This window comes from Xiphias gladius, chromosome 15 (genome assembly GCF_016859285.1).
Source record: "Xiphias gladius isolate SHS-SW01 ecotype Sanya breed wild chromosome 15, ASM1685928v1, whole genome shotgun sequence".
Classification (NCBI taxonomy): domain Eukaryota; kingdom Metazoa; phylum Chordata; class Actinopteri; order Istiophoriformes; family Xiphiidae; genus Xiphias; species Xiphias gladius.
The window spans coordinates 14,990,647-15,008,867 of NC_053414.1; the positions used below are offsets into that span (position 1 = coordinate 14,990,647).

The window sequence follows — 18,221 nt, forward strand, 5'->3', positions numbered from 1 at the left end:
ACGTTACCTGGGAAATAACAACAAGGTGATTAGGCCAAAAATAATTTCCTTGTGTTTGGCTGTAGTCACTGCAAGCTCATTCTTCTGCAAAATACACTGGAGTATGCCTATCTTCTAAATGCAATTTATTTGTACTCAGTTATTTGTATCATAAACTGAAACTTTCTTATTTGACAACATGTGAAATAAAGAACTTTGCCAAAGATAACTGTTTCAGAATTTCAATGTAGACAGAAATTTTGGTATTACAGGAGGAATAAGGAATTACATTATTTACCAGAATATATAAAAATATCCTCTAAGACTTGATAAAGCTGGAGAATCAGACTTGGAGCTATTGGTTTCTTCCTGAGTAAAGTGTGAGACAAGAAAAAAAATGTCAGTCATCAAACTGATATTGTGGTAACTAAATTTAATCAGTACTACACTTTTAATGCCTTCACCTCTTACCAGTCAGCTTCTTCTGGGCCATCTTCTTCTCCGACGAGCTCGCCGAGCTTCATCTTGAAAATAACAAAGATGACCAAATCAACCACACAGGCCTAATGCCATGTTACAGATATGTCAGTAAATGTGCTAAAAAGTAATTTTGAGGCTGATTCAAAATAATCTGCATAAAATCCCAATTCAAGACAAAAGTAAAAATCTAAAGTCTAAAGTCCATGACGGCACAGTAAGTGTTGTGGAACAGCTGCACATACCCACTAGAAATTGCATGAGAGTGGGGATAGGAAGCATGAATTTAATATTTTAATGATGAATGTTGTATAGAAAAGGGATTCAGACATATACAGCGTGCCATACGCTAGCAAACTGTCTGGGAGAGAAATTTTGATAATTGTTTTGAAGATATATTTATATAATAAAAAAAAACAACTTATGTATACACATTTATTCTGCAGTGGGCAAAAAGATGACTGGTTTTGTGATGTTGTAGACGAGCTTCACCTATTGCTGAAAATCAGATGAAGATGATCATCACTCCCATTTTTCATTTTTTTTATTGGAACTGGGTATCAACCCTATTGTATTATTCTCTTGTGAAAGAGTTAGGTCAATTTTTTGGCAATTTGTCGTAATCTATCCTATTGCTTCTCACAGTTTATTTTATATGTATTTGGTCCTCCAATATCACAAAATCTGTCTTCACCAGTAGATATACTGATTTCAGCATACTGGAGGTTATTGACTACGAACAGCAGTTTATCCGTCTGCTCAGTATGTTGCTGCCTGTATGTTTACGTTACTGTTTGTGGAGGTCTTGTGGAGGGTCTGTTTGGGAGCCAAGGGGGCATTTCATGTGGCTACCCCAAACAAGAAAAGAAACTACAATTACTGAATCGCTGAGACTGGAATCAATGAAGTAATAACTTTAAGACCTAAAACACGTACCCATACTGGACGTCCAGAGTCCCCCTCTGACCAATCACCACCTGACCCTTCATCTCCATCTCCTGGGGCTTGTGTCACCGACTGCTCACCATCACCATGCTAAACAAAATGGTAATTAAATTAGAAATATGACTATATGACTATTACCTTAGATTACTTTAGTAATTTTACATTAACCCCAATGAATATACACACACACACACACACACACACACACACACACACACACACACACACACACACACACACACACACACACTTTGTATTGATTTTCGGTGACCCTTTCCTCAAAGGGGACAAGTAGATCCAAACCATGCCAGCGAAAAAAGCCCCCCACAGCATAAGAGAACCATCACATCCCCTCACTGTCGGGATCGAGAATTCAGGCCTGTACCGTTCTCTTGATGTACCCCACACATATGGTGAAGGATGATGATGATGCAGGGTTTTTTCCACATCTCTGTAGATACTAAAACCTTACTAAAATATCCCTCTCTTGTGACATCCCGCTTATGCTCATGCATTATTTCCTGTTTTACTTTGAAAATACTCATCTGTCCTGTCTTTTCAGTTCTTGCCCTTGTGTGACTCCCACCCTTGATCATCCAAACTTGCTTCCAATTACTTACCTGCCCCTGGTGGTCCTGTCAGTCAACCATGTATATTTACTGTTTCCCTTGCCCCTTTGCCAGATTGTCTTTGTTTATTGCTTTCCAGCATTTTCCTCAAGTATGTTTTCTATGGTTAGTGGCTTTGCTTTTTTTCCTGGTTTTTGGATTTGCCTACGCCCTACCTGCAAATCCTTGCCTTTATTGGACTGACTACCTGTGTATGACCACTTGGCTCTTCAGTAAAGACACTGCCTTTTTGAACTTTACTTTGACTCCTGTGTGTTTCTCTGCCTCAGAGTCTCTGTTTTCAACGTAATTGTTACATCTCTATGTGATTGTTGACGGACTGTTCTTGTTGACACAGTCTGATCACGTCCTTCATTGACATACTCAGTCACCAGAGGAAGAGTTGCTCCCAGGTTTTTCCTTACGTATCACCCTAATGCACAAGCATAACGGTCATCAAATGTGCGCTGTTGACAACAATTTTTGCCCCTATTTACTGATGTCTTTCCCATAGATCTAAATGCAGAAGTCACCTTAGTCACTGTTCATACTGAAACAGTAGCCAACTAAGCAGTCTATGTGACTGAAGCTGAAGCTCCTGCCATCTGTGCCCCAACAATGAACCCTCTTTCAAAATCACTTAGATCTTTTCCTCTTGTTGATACAAAATCAGAACCAACTGCGCCTACTTACCATTTTTATACATGCCGCAGAGCATGATTTGATGTTAACTGCTTAATTTTGCCATTTATATATATATATATATATATATATGTATATACAAAAATATGTATTAAAACCGGTAACTGATCAGTGTATATTTAGCATTAAAAGTAATACTCACACGAGCAGCTACTGCTGCCAGAAGTAAAACTGCGATACACAAGACCCGCATTGCTCCTGAGGAACCTGCAAAAAAATATAATTCTAAATGAACCTTACTTAAAAATGAACCTAACTGGATTATTCCCTAAAACAGGCTGGACATTTGATCAAGCAAGTCACTTAGTGGAAAGCATCTACTCTATGTATCCACTCACCTGCGCTGTGCAAGCAAGTGTCTAGCGTATCAGGCAGTGATACTTATATCAGACATCAGATACTGAGACACGCCAGATTTTTCTCAAAACAAAACAAGTTAGTCATTCTTACTTATTTGTGAAACAGCAGTTACATCACACATTGTTTTCTAATATCTTCTCAATAGACTTTGATCCTTTTGTTTTCTTAGCAGCAGGGCATGGTGACAACAATGTGACTGGTAGCAGTGATTAATAATAATGGAATAAAAATTAGGCACTGAAAATATTCTCAGTTTATTATGGGATTTTACTGTACATACTTACTTGAGTAGCTTAAGCCAGAGTAGCCACCAATTTCCTAAAACAAGAGGAAGCAGGCAGAAATGCATGCTTCACTGGGTGTTGCCTGTTAGCTGCCTAAGCCGCTAAGTGACCAGATTTGTAATCATGACAGCAGGTATATCCATGTGTGGCGTCTGTTTACCAATTTGCCACTAGTAAAGGGTGGAGAATAAAGAGACTGAACCTACATACCAGTGATAAAATGAAACATTTTCTGACTGTACTAAAAGCAGCGTTAAATTTGAATTTTAGACTCATTCGGAACACCATGGTATATTATTTCTGACATGAGTTATTAAATTAATTCTACATATCATATGGTTCAGGTGTGGTTTAGCCTCTGATCAGTAGCTACACCTTGAAATGTGGTGGTGGAAGATTTCCTAATAATTGCAATTACCCAACAATGCTGAGCTGTTTATGAAAATGACACAACATCAGCTCCTGTACCAGTATAAAAGAAAAGCTCAACGTTCAGAACAACACTACAACGACCTCCTAGACCATCAGCCAGACAGTCTGCTAAAGTTGTGAACACTTGACGGTAATGATATTATTATTGACCTATATGATGATAATTATGTATAACATTCTGATTTCTCAGTGTGATCTTGGTGAAATGGGGATTTTGTTGAGAATTTGGACAAAATGTTCAACTCAGCAAGTCTTTATTCATTTATCTTTTTTCAACAGGTGCGATCACTGAAACCATGCTGAAGGTTGTGTTTGTGCTTGGATGCCTACTGAGCCTCACTCTGGCCAAACCTGTGAGTGAAATATTCCTCTGTTCATCATCTATTATTCCTATATTTGAATATTATTTCTACGATTGTAATAGTATAATACCGGCAATATCAAACTTGAAACTTTTGGATTTTCTACAGATGGGTGTAGCCCACAAGCGACTTGCTCGCTCTTTCTCTGGCTCTGACTCTGGCTCAAACTCCTTTGAGGTGAGTGTCTTCTCTGTTCTCTAAGGTTAAACATTCAACGTCTGCTTCTGTAAAATTCCTTGTAAAATCCTCTGCTGTATAACTGATGGTGAATGTTTTCTGATTTTCTTGAAGCAAACCTCAATCATGACAACACAACAGTTGCTCCAGCTGCTTCTTCCCTTCTTACGGCCAGTACAACCTGCTACTGCTCCGCCTGCTACAACCACTACAGCTGCAACCACCACTACTACAGCTGCAACCACCACTACTGCAGCTCCTTCTGGTTAATCAATAAAATCTGAAATTTGACCAGAGATCAATAAGTGCATGAAAATCTGTATTCAAACTGGTTTTGTGTCCGTCTGCCATGTTTTACTGAGAACTCACAACTGATTTAAATGATGTTGTCTTAACCAGAGTGTTTCTACACTCATCATTCCTGTTCAAGTTAACATGTGGATCAAGATATCTTTATTCTCTGTACAATCTGCTAAATAAACTTCATAAATGGAAAGTTTGTGGATTAAATATGTGTGTTTTTCCTTAAAATCCGGGTTCAGAAAAATTGATGAAAACTCTGTTTCTTTTTGAATATTAAAAAAGTGGTAACACTTTATCTAAAGTTCCTTAGTTGAGCAATATACAGATAATTATTAAATGGTATGTAACACACTATAATGTGGTTGTAAAAAGCTTTAGGCACATTTTTAAGTGTTTATTACTGTTCAAAATTCATCAGCAAATATAAGGTTTTGTATCAAGACATATTTTATATCATTTCAAACGTGTTTTACTATATTGTCATTCATTATCCACTTTTTAGTCCAGCCTCAACTTGTGGGTGCTGAAAACAGGCGTTATAGTTGTTGGTGAATACATTAGCAAAGACTTATATCTGCTGACAACCACATCATGGTGGGCTATAGATCATTTGTTAACAGTTTATGTACTGAGTATAGATGCCAGATAGGGCCACTCAAAGTTAAGTTTTGCTTAAAAAGTGTGTCTCATAGTAATAATTAGTGAGACAGCTTTCTGACTGTATCCTAACTAGGCAGCATGAAACACAGCACATGAATCATATCCAGTTTCAGCACCATTAGTGTTTCCTAATAACTCTGAGCCTGCATCTGTCTGGCTCTTGTGAGGACTGTGGTCAGAGTGAGCCACCACATGCACGGTTTCATCACAATTCACGCCAATAAGAGAAATATAAAAACGCAGCACACTTCGACAGCTGATTGGATGACTGACAGGTAAAAATGTCTCTCAAAAGTCAACCTGAACAGTTGGAGAACCACTGCAAAATTCTGCATTAGACACAACACGTGCCTATTAATAAAATCTGATCTTAAAATTCAAGGCAAGCCTTTATATTCTGAGGAGTATTTTCACTTTTTGAAATAATACACACTATTTGTTATTAGCTGGTGATCTTGACCCTTTCTTTGGCTCTACAAAGGACTCAAGCTCATCTCAGCTGTGAAACTGCTGGTTTTGATGTTGTCCTCCTCTGTCCCTGTAAGTATCTCAAACCAACAATAAAAACAATCTTCAGATGTGCCCATGAGTCACATGTTTTTTGATTGCCGCGGTGGTGTTGTGGTATTTCTTTCAGTGCTTAATGTGCTTTATTGATGCATGTTAAAATAGTTTTTAATGTGAGATAATTTGTAACTAAAGGTCTCCGTGGAGAAGAAATGAGTCAAACGCTCAGATAATAGTGATGAGCTCAGTATCTGGACACATGCTGTAACCCACCGTCAAAATAATCACATCTGCTACGAAATACGCCTCTGTATGTCTTCAGCTTTAGTGTTCACCACTTTGTTTTTCAGATGAACCAGAACTACCTGTGGCCTGATTTCCATCAATATCCTGTCCCCATACCAGAGCCATTCCCATGGACTTTTGTCTTCCCTTTTTTCATCCCACCTGTCCCTCCACCAGTCATCCCTCCACCAGTCGTCCTTCCATTCAGAAAATGAGACAAGCACCTGACTGACTGGGGAAAACCTGGTGTTAGGTCAATATTACCATAAACACTGTCTGACTGAAATGTAATAAATGCTCAATAAAGCAATTAACTTCTATGTATTTTGTTTTACACTTGTTGATTTGTAATCATGACAGCAGTAAAGGGTGGAGAATAAAGAGACTGAACCTACATACCAGTGATAAAATGAAACATTTTCTGACTGTACTAAAAGCAGCGTTAAATTTGAATTTTAGACTCATTCGGAACACCATGGTATATTATTTCTGACATGAGTTATTAAATTAATTCTACATATCATATGGTTCAGGTGTGGTTTAGCCTCTGATCAGTAGCTACACCTTGAAATGTGGTGGTGGAAGATTTCCTAATAATTGCAATTACCCAACAATGCTGAGCTGTTTATGAAAATGACACAACATCAGCTCCTGTACCAGTATAAAAGAAAAGCTCAACGTTCAGAACAACACTACAACGACCTCCTAGACCATCAGCCAGACAGTCTGCTAAAGTTGTGAACACTTGACGGTAATGATATTATTACTAACCTATATGATGATAATTATGTATAACATTCTGATTTCTCAGTGTGATCTTGGTGAAATGGGGATTTTGTTGAGAATTTGGACAAAATGTTCAACTCAGCAAGTCTTCATTCATTTATCTTTTTTCAACAGGTGCGATCACTGAAACCATGCTGAAGGTTGTGTTTGTGCTTGGATGCCTACTGAGCCTCACTCTGGCCAAACCTGTGAGTGAAATATTCCTCTGTTCATCATCTATTATTCCTATATTTGAATATTATTTCTACGATTGTAATAGTATAATACCGGCAATATCAAACTTGAAACTTTTGGATTTTCTACAGATGGGTGTAGCCCATGTTTACTTTGCTCGCTCTTTCTCTGGCTCTGACTCTGGCTCAAACTCCTTTGAGGTGAGTGTCTTCTGTTCTCTAAGGTTAAACATTCAACGTCTGCTTCTGTAAAATTCCTTGTAAAATCCTCTGCTGTATAACTGATGGTGAATGTTTTCTGATTTTCTTGAAGCAAACCTCAATCATGACAACACAACAGTTGCTCCAGCTGCTTCTTCCCTTCTTACGGCCAGTACAACCTGCTACTGCTCCGCCTGCTACAACCACTACAGCTGCAACCACCACTACTACAGCTGCAACCACCACTACTGCAGCTCCTTCTGGTTAATCAATAAAATCTGAAATTTGACCAGAGATCAATAAGTGCATGAAAATCTGTATTCAAACTGGTTTTGTGTCCGTCTGCCATGTTTTACTGAGAACTCACAACTGATTTAAATGATGTTGTCTTAACCAGAGTGTTTCTACACTCATCATTCCTGTTCAAGTTAACATGTGGATCAAGATCACTTTATTCTCTGTACAATCTGCTAAATAAACTTCATAAATGGAAAGTTTGTGGATTAAATATGTATGTTTTTCCTTAAAATCCGGGTTCAGAAAAATTGATGAAAACTCTGTTTCTTTTTGAATATTAAAAAAGTGGTAACACTTTATCTAAAGTTCCTTAGTTGAGCAATATACAGATAATTATTAAATGGTATGTAACACACTATAATGTGGTTGTAAAAAGCTTTAGGCACATTTTTAAGTGTTTATTACTGTTCAAAATTCATCAGCAAATATAAGGTTTTGTATCAAGACATATTTTATATCATTTCAAACGTGTTTTACTATATTGTCATTCATTATCTGTTTTTAGTCCAGCCTCAACTTGTGGGTGCTGAAAACAGGCGTTATAGTTGTTGGTGAACACATTAGCAAAGACTTATATCTGCTGACAATCACATCATGGTGGGCTATAGATCATAGATCATTTGTTATGTACTGAGTATAGATGCCAGATAGGGCCACTCAAAGTTAAGTTTTGCTTAAAAAGTGTGTCTCATAGTAATAATTAGTGAGACAGCTTTCTGACTGTATCCTAACTAGGCAGCATGAAACACAGCACATGAATCATATCCAGTTTCAGCACCATTAGTGTTTCCTAATAACTCTGAGCCTGCATCTGTCTGGCTCTTGTGAGGACTGTGGTCAGAGTGAGCCACCACATGCACGGTTTCATCACAATTCACGCCAATAAGAGAAATATAAAAACGCAGCACACTTCGACAGCTGATTGGATGACTGACAGGTAAAAATGTCTCTCAAAAGTCAACCTGAACAGTTGGAGAACCACTGCAAAATTCTGCATTAGACACAACACGTGCCTATTAATAAAATCTGATCTTAAAATTCAAGGCAAGCCTTTATATTCTGAGGAGTATTTTCACTTTTTGAAATAATACACACTATTTGTTATTAGCTGGTGATCTTGACCCTTTCTTTGGCTCTACAAAGGACTCAAGCTCATCTCAGCTGTGAAACTGCTGGTTTTGATGTTGTCCTCCTCTGTCCCTGTAAGTATCTCAAACCAACAATAAAAACAATCTTCAGATGTGCTCATGAGTCACATGTTTTTTGATTGCCGCGGTGGTGTTGTGGTATTTCTTTCAGTGCTTAATGTGCTTTATTGATGCATGTTAAAATAGTTTTTAATGTGAGATAATTTGTAACTAAAGGTCTCCGTGGAGAAGAAATGAGTCAAACGCTCAGATAATAGTGATGAGCTCAGTATCTGGACACATGCTGTAACCCACCGTCAAAATAATCACATCTGCTACGAAATACGCCTCTGTATGTCTTCAGCTTTAGTGTTCACCACTTTGTTTTTCAGATGAACCAGAACTACCTGTGGCCTGATTTCCATCAATATCCTGTCCCCATACCAGAGCCATTCCCATGGACTTTTGTCTTCCCTTTTTTCATCCCACCTGTCCCTCCACCAGTCATCCCTCCACCAGTCGTCCTTCCATTCAGAAAATGAGACAAGCACCTGACTGACTGGGGAAAACCTGGTGTTAGGTCAATATTACCATAAACACTGTCTGACTGAAATGTAATAAATGCTCAATAAAGCAATTAACTTCTATGTATTTTGTTTTACACTTGTTGATTTGTAATCATGACAGCAGTAAAGGGTGGAGAATAAAGAGACTGAACCTACATACCAGTGATAAAATGAAACATTTTCTGACTGTACTAAAAGCAGCGTTAAATTTGAATTTTAGACTCATTCGGAACACCATGGTATATTATTTCTGACATGAGTTATTAAATTAATTCTACATATCATATGGTCCAGGTGTGGTTTGGCCTCTGATCAATAGCTACAACCTTGAAATGTGGTGGTGGAAGATTTCCTAATAATTGCAATTACCCAACAATGCTGAGCTGTTTATGAAAATGACACAACATCAGCTCCTGTACCAGTATAAAAGAAAAGCTCAACGTTCAGAACAACACTACAACGACCTCCTAGACCATCAGCCAGACAGTCTGCTAAAGTTGTGAACACTTGACGGTAATGATATTATTACTAACCTATATGATGATAATTATGTATAACATTCTGATTTCTCAGTGTGATCTTGGTGAAATGGGGATTTTGTTGAGAATTTGGACAAAATGTTCAACTCAGCAAGTCTTCATTCATTTATCTTTTTTCAACAGGTGCGATCACTGAAACCATGCTGAAGGTTGTGTTTGTGCTTGGATGCCTACTGAGCCTCACTCTGGCCAAACCTGTGAGTGAAATATTCCTCTGTTCATCATCTATTATTCCTATATTTGAATATTATTTCTACGATTGTAATAGTATAATACCGGCAATATCAAACTTGAAACTTTTGGATTTTCTACAGATGGGTGTGGCCCACAAGCGACTTGCTCGCTCTGTCTCTGGCTCTGACTCTGGCTCAAACTCCTTTGAGGTGAGTGTCTTCTCTGTTCTCTAAGGTTAAACATTCAACGTCTGCTTCTGTAAAATTCCTTGTAAAATCCTCTGCTGTATAACTGATGGTTTTGATGTTGTCCTCCTCTGTCCCTGTAAGTATCTCAAACCAACAATAAAACAATCTTCAGATGTGCTCATGAGTCACATGTTTTTTGATTGTCATGTGGTGTTGTGGTATTTCTTTCAGTGCTTAATGTGCTTTATTGATGCATGTTAAAATAGTTTTTAATGTGAGATAATTTGTAACTAAAGGTCTCCGTGGAGAAGAAATGAGTCAAACGCTCAGATAATAGTGATGAGCTCAGTATCTGGACACATGCTGTAACCCACCGTCAAAATAATCACATCTGCTACGAAATACGCCTCTGTATGTCTTCAGCTTTAGTGTTCACCACTTTGTTTTTCAGATGAACCAGAACTACCTGTGGCCTGATTTCCATCAATATCCTGTCCCCATACCAGAGCCATTCCCATGGACTTTTGTCTTCCCTTTTTCATCCCACCTGTCCCTCCACCAGTCATCCCTCCACCAGTCATCCCTCCACCAGTCATCCCTCCACCAGTCATCCCTCCACCAGTCATCCCTCCACCAGTCATCCCTCCACCAGTCGTCCTTCCATTCAGAAAATGAGACAAGCACCTGACTGACTGGGGAAAACCTGGTGTTAGGTCAATATTACCATAAACACTGTCTGACTGAAATGTAATAAATGCTCAATAAAGCAATTAACTTCTATGTATTTTGTTTTACACTTGTTGATTTGTAATCATGACAGCAGTAAAGGGTGGAGAATAAAGAGACTGAACCTACATACCAGTGATAAAATGAAACATTTTCTGACTGTACTAAAAGCAGCGTTAAATTTGAATTTTAGACTCATTCGGAACACCATGGTATATTATTTCTGACATGAGTTATTAAATTAATTCTACATATCATATGGTCCAGGTGTGGTTTGGCCTCTGATCAATAGCTACAACCTTGAAATGTGGTGGTGGAAGATTTCCTAATAATTGCAATTACCCAACAATGCTGAGCTGTTTATGAAAATGACACAACATCAGCTCCTGTACCAGTATAAAAGAAAAGCTCAACGTTCAGAACAACACTACAACGACCTCCTAGACCATCAGCCAGACAGTCTGCTAAAGTTGTGAACACTTGACGGTAATGATATTATTACTGACCTATATGATGATAATTATGTATAACATTCTGATTTCTCAGTGTGATCTTGGTGAAATGGGGATTTTGTTGAGAATTTGGACAAAATGTTCAACTCAGCAAGTCTTCATTTATTTATCTTTTTTCAACAGGTGCGATCACTGAAACCATGCTGAAGGTTGTGTTTGTGCTTGGATGCCTACTGAGCCTCACTCTGGCCAAACCTGTGAGTGAAATATTCCTCTGTTCATCATCTATTATTCCTATATTTGAATATTATTTCTACGATTGTAATAGTATAATACCGGCAATATCAAACTTGAAACTTTTGGATTTTCTACAGATGGGTGTGGCCCACAAGCGACTTGCTCGCTCTTTCTCTGGCTCTGACTCTGGCTCAAACTCCTTTGAGGTGAGTTTCTTCTCTGTTCTCTAATGTTAAACATTCAACGTCTGCTTCTGTAAAATTCCTTGTAAAATCCTCTGCTGTATAACTGATGGTGAATGTTTTCTGATTTTCTTGAAGCAAACCTCAATCATGACAACACAACAGTTGCTCCAGCTGCTTCTTCCCTTCTTACGGCCAGTACAACCTGCTACTGCTCCGCCTGCTACAACCACTACAGCTGCAACCACCACTACTGCAGCTCCTTCTGGTTAATCAATAAAATCTGAAATTTGACCAGAGATCAATAAGTGCATGAAAATCTGTATTCAAACTGGTTTTGTGTCCGTCTGCCATGTTTTACTGAGAACTCACAACTGATTTAAATGATGTTGTCTTAACCAGAGTGTTTCTACACTCATCATTCCTGTTCAAGTTAACATGTGGATCAAGATCACTTTATTCTCTGTACAATCTGCTAAATAAACTTCATAAATGGAAAGTTTGTGGATTAAATATGTATGTTTTTCCTTAAAATCCGGGTTCAGAAAAATTGATGAAAACTCTGTTTCTTTTTGAATATTAAAAAAGTGGTAACACTTTATCTAAAGTTCCTTAGTTGAGCAATATACAGATAATTATTAAATGGTATGTAACACACTATAATGTGGTTGTAAAAAGCTTTAGGCACATTTTTAAGTGTTTATTACTGTTCAAAATTCATCAGCAAATATAAGGTTTTGTATCAAGACATATTTTATATCATTTCAAACGTGTTTTACTATATTGTCATTCATTATCTGTTTTTAGTCCAGCCTCAACTTGTGGGTGCTGAAAACAGGCGTTATAGTTGTTGGTGAATACATTAGCAAAGACTTATATCTGCTGACAACCACATCATGGTGGGCTATAGATCATTTGTTAACAGTTTATGTACTGAGTATAGATGCCAGATAGGGCCACTCAAAGTTAAGTTTTGCTTAAAAAGTGTGTCTCATAGTAATAATTAGTGAGACAGCTTTCTGACTGTATCCTAACTAGGCAGCATGAAACACAGCACATGAATCATATCCAGTTTCAGCACCATTAGTGTTTCCTAATAACTCTGGCTCTTTCTCTGGCTCAAACTCCTTTGAGGTGAGTGTCTTCTCTGTTCTCTAAGGTTAAACATTCAACGTCTGCTTCTGTAAAATTCCTTGTAAAATCCTCTGCTGTATAACTGATGGTGAATGTTTTCTGATTTTCTTGAAGCAAACCTCAATCATGACAACACAACAGTTGCTCCAGCTGCTTCTTCCCTTCTTACGGCCAGTACAACCTGCTACTGCTCCGCCTGCTACAACCACTACAGCTGCAACCACCACTACTACAGCTGCAACCACCACTACTGCAGCTGCAACCACCACTACTACAGCTGCAACCACCACTACTACAGCTGCAACCACCACTACTACAGCTGCAACCACCACTACTACAGCTGCAACCACCACTACTACAGCTGCAACCACCACTACTACAGCTGCAACCACCACTACTACAGCTGCAACCACCACTACTACAGCTGCAACCACCACTACTACAGCTGCAACCACCACTACTACAGCTGCAACCACCACTACTACAGCTGCAACCACCACTACTACAGCTGCAACCACCACTACTACAGCTGCAACCACCACTACTACAGCTGCAACCACCACTACTACAGCTGCAACCACCACTACTACAGCTGCAACCACCACTACTACAGCTGCAACCACCACTACTACAGCTGCAACCACCACTACTACAGCTGCAACCACCACTACTACAGCTGCAACCACCACTACTACAGCTGCAACCACCACTACTACAGCTGCAACCACCACTACTACAGCTGCAACCACCACTACTACAGCTGCAACCACCACTACTACAGCTGCAACCACCACTACTACAGCTGCAACCACCACTACTACAGCTGCAACCACCACTACTACAGCTGCAACCACCACTACTACAGCTGCAACCACCACTACTACAGCTGCAACCACCACTACTACAGCTGCAACCACCACTACTACAGCTGCAACCACCACTACTACAGCTGCAACCACCACTACTACAGCTGCAACCACCACTACTACAGCTGCAACCACCACTACTACAGCTGCAACCACCACTACTACAGCTGCAACCACCACTACTACAGCTGCAACCACCACTACTACAGCTGCAACCACCACTACTACAGCTGCAACCACCACTACTACAGCTGCAACCACCACTACTACAGCTGCAACCACCACTACTACAGCTGCAACCACCACTACTACAGCTGCAACCACCACTACTACAGCTGCAACCACCACTACTACAGCTGCAACCACCACTACTACAGCTGCAACCACCACTACTACAGCTGCAACCACCACTACTACAGCTGCAACCACCACTACTACAGCTGCAACCACCACTACTACAGCTGCAACCACCACTACTACAGCTGCAACCACCACTACTACAGCTGCAACCACCACTACTACAGCTGCAACCACCACTACTACAGCTGCAACCACCACTACTACAGCTGCAACCACCACTACTACAGCTGCAACCACCACTACTACAGCTGCAACCACCACTACTACAGCTGCAACCACCACTACTACAGCTGCAACCACCACTACTACAGCTGCAACCACCACTACTACAGCTGCAACCACCACTACTACAGCTGCAACCACCACTACTACAGCTGCAACCACCACTACTACAGCTGCAACCACCACTACTACAGCTGCAACCACCACTACTACAGCTGCAACCACCACTACTACAGCTGCAACCACCACTACTACAGCTGCAACCACCACTACTACAGCTGCAACCACCACTACTACAGCTGCAACCACCACTACTACAGCTGCAACCACCACTACTACAGCTGCAACCACCACTACTACAGCTGCAACCACCACTACTGCAGCTGCAACCACCACCTACTGCAGCTCCTTCTGGTTAATCAATAAAATCTGAAATTTGACCAGAGATCAATAAGTGCATGAAAATCTGTATTCAAACTGGTTTTGTGTCGTCTGCCATGTTTTTACTGAGAACTCACAACTGATTTAAATGATGTTGTCTTAACTAGAGTGTTTCTACACTCATCATTCCTATTCAAGTTAACATGTGGATCAAGATCACTTTATTCTCTGTACAATCTGCTAAATAAACTTCATAAATGGAAAGTTTGTGGATTAAATATGTATGTTTTTCCTTAAAATCCGGGTTCAGAAAAATTGATGAAAACTCTGTTTCTTTTGAATATTAAAAAGTGGTAACACTTTATCTAAAGTTCATAGTTGAGCAATATACAGATAATTATTAAATGGTATGTAACACACTATAATGTGGTTGTAAAAAGCTTTAGGCACATTTTTAAGTGTTTATTACTGTTCAAAATTCATCAGCAAATATAAGGTTTTTGTATCAAGACATATTTTTATATCATTTCAAACGTGTTTTTTTTTACTATATTGTCATTCATTATCTGTTTTAGTCCAGCCTCAACTTGTGGGTGCTGAAAACAGGCGTTATAGTTGTTGGTGAATACATTAGCTTAAAGACTTATATCTGCTGACAACCACATCATGGTGGGCTATAGATCATTTGTTAACAGTTTATGTACTGAGTATAGATGCCAGATAGGGCCACTCAAAGTTAAGTTTTGCTTAAAAGTGTGTCTCATAGTAATAATTAGTGAGACAGCTTTCTGACTGTATCCTAACTAGGCAGCATGAAACACAGCACATGAATCATATCAGTTTCAGCACCATTAGTGTTTCCTAATAACTCTGAGCCTGCATCTGTCTGGCTCTTGTGAGACTGTGGTCCGTCTGTGAGGTGATCAAAATGGAGTGAGCTACCACATGCATGGTTTCACTCACTTATTCACGCTAATAAGAGAAGAAAACGCAGCAATATCTCTGGGACAGGTTGATTGGATGAGATCGACAGCAAAAATGTCTCTCAAAAGTCAACTCATGGAACAGTTGGAGAACCACTGCAAAATCTCTGCATAGACACAACACGTGTCACACAAAATTCCATCTTTTAAAATTCAAGGCGCCTTATATTCTGAGGAGCATTTCTTCTACTTTTAAAACACATACACTATTTGTTATTAGTCAAGATCTTGACCTTTTCTTTGGCCTCTACAAAGGACTCATAAGCTTATCTCAAGCAGAAACTGCTGCTGGCCTTTGATGTTGTCCTCCCTGTCCCTGTAAGTATCTCAAAACCAACAATAAAAACAATCTTCAGATGTGCCTTATGAGTCACATGTTTTGATTGCTTGCAGTTAGGGTATTTCTTCAGTGCTTAATGTGCTAATGAGATAATTTGAAGTTCTGAAGGTCTCCTGAAGAAATGAGTCAAACGCCAGATATGTGATGAGCCTAGTATCTGGCCACATGCTGTAAATCATCGCCAAAAATAATCTGATTTGCCATGTAAAGTACGCCTCTCTGTATGTCTTCAGTTTAGTGTGTTCACCATTTTGTTTTTCGATGAACCAGAACTACCTGTGGCCTTGGATTTCCATCATTATCCTACATGGTCCCCATACCAGAGCCATTCCCTATGGACTTTGTCTTCCTTTTTCATCCTAAATTGTCCTCTCCACCAGTCATCCTCCACCAGTCAGTCTTCCATTCAGAAACACATACACCTGACTGACTGGGGAAAACTCCTGAAAAGAAATATCATTACCACAAACACTGTCTGATCGAAATGTAATAAATGCTCAATAAAGCAAATTAACTTCTATGTATTTTGTTTTATACCTTGTTGATTTGTAATCATGGACAGCAGAAGTGTGAAAGAGAATAGAGATTTGAACTCATATACCAGTGAAATGAAACATTTTCTTCTGATCAGTACCATAAAAGCAGCGTTAATTCCAGAATTTTAGACTCATTCGAAATATATATTATTTCTGAGCATGAGTACAAATTGAATTTACATATCATATAGGTCTCAGTGTGGTTTGTTCTCTGATCAATAAGCTAACTCCTAAATGTGTAGAAGATTTAAATTGGTAATTATCAACAATGCTGAAAGCATTTATGAAAAATGACACAACATCAGCCCTTAAAATACCAGGTAGTATAAAGAAAAGCTCAACGTTCAGGAATAAATACTACAACGACCTCTAGACCATCAGCCGAGACAGTCTGCTAAAGTTGTGAAACACGGACGGTAATGATATTATTACCGACCTATATGATGATAATTAAGGCAACATTCTGATTTCAGTGATCTTGTGAAATGGGGATTTGTTGGAGAATTTGGACAAAATGTTCAACTCAGCAAGTCTTCATTTATTTATCTTTTTTCAACAGGGTGTTATCACTGTAAACCAGCTGGAAGGTCAGTTTGTGCTTGATGCCTCCACTGAGCCTCACTCTGGCCAAACCCAGAGTGAAGCATTCTCTCGTTCATCATCTATTATTCCTATATTTGAATATATTTCTACGATTGTAATAGTATAACAATGGCACATCAAAATTGAAAACTTGGATTTTCTACAGATGCAGGCTCAGTTTACTGCTCTTTAGGGACTGTGTGGTCCAGTGAGCCACCACATGCACGGTTTCATCACAATTCACGCCAGCCAAGAAATATAAGAAACGCAGCTGCGCCCGACAGCTGATTGGATGACTGACAGGTAAAATGTCTCTCAAAGTCAGCCTGAGCAGTTGGAGAACCACTTACTATAAAAATTCTGCATTAGACACAACACGTGCCTATTAATAAAAATCTGATCCTCTTAAAATTCAAGGCAAAAGCCTTCTATATTCTACGAGGAGTATTTTCACTTTTTGAAATAATACACACTACATTTATTAGCTGGTGATCTTGACCCGCTGCTTTAAAATACTAAAGGACTCAGCTATCTCTTCTTGAAACTGCTAGTTTTGATGTTGTCCTCCTCTGTCCCTGTAAGTATCTCAAACCAACAATAAAAACAATCTTAGATGTGCTCATAGTCCTATGTTTTGATTGGCAGTGGTGTTGTGGTATTTCTTTCAGTGCTTAATGTTAACTTTATTGATGCATGTTAAAAATAGTTTTTTAATGTGAGATAATTTGCGCTAAAAGGTCTCCGTGGAAGAAATGAGTCAAAGCAGCTCAGATAATAGTGATGAGCTCAGTATCTGGACATGCTGTAACTTACCGTCAAAAATAATCATCTGCTGAAATCTGCAGCCTCTGTATGTGTCTTCAGCTTTAGTGTTCACCACTTTTGTTTTCAGATGAACCAGGAACTACCTGGCCTGATTTCCATCAATATCCTGTCCCCATACAGAGCCATTCCCCATGGACTTTTGTACCCTTTTCATCCCACCTGTCCCTCCACCAGTCATCCCTCCACCAGTCGTCCTTCCATTCCAGAGAAAATGGAGACAAGCACCTGACTGACTGGGGAGAAAAGCCTGGTGTTAAGTCAGC

General features: G+C 39.2%; 1 long non-coding RNA gene across 1 annotated transcript; it reads left to right on the plus strand.

The window, feature by feature from the left end:
* Positions 1–9,707: 9,707 nt before the first annotated feature.
* Positions 9,708–10,111, plus strand: LOC120799773. Its single transcript, XR_005708882.1, has 3 exons — positions 9,708–9,744; positions 9,894–9,967; positions 10,085–10,111. It is a non-coding gene; the product is annotated as an uncharacterized LOC120799773 (long non-coding RNA).
* The last annotated feature ends 8,110 nt before the right edge of the window (positions 10,112–18,221 follow it).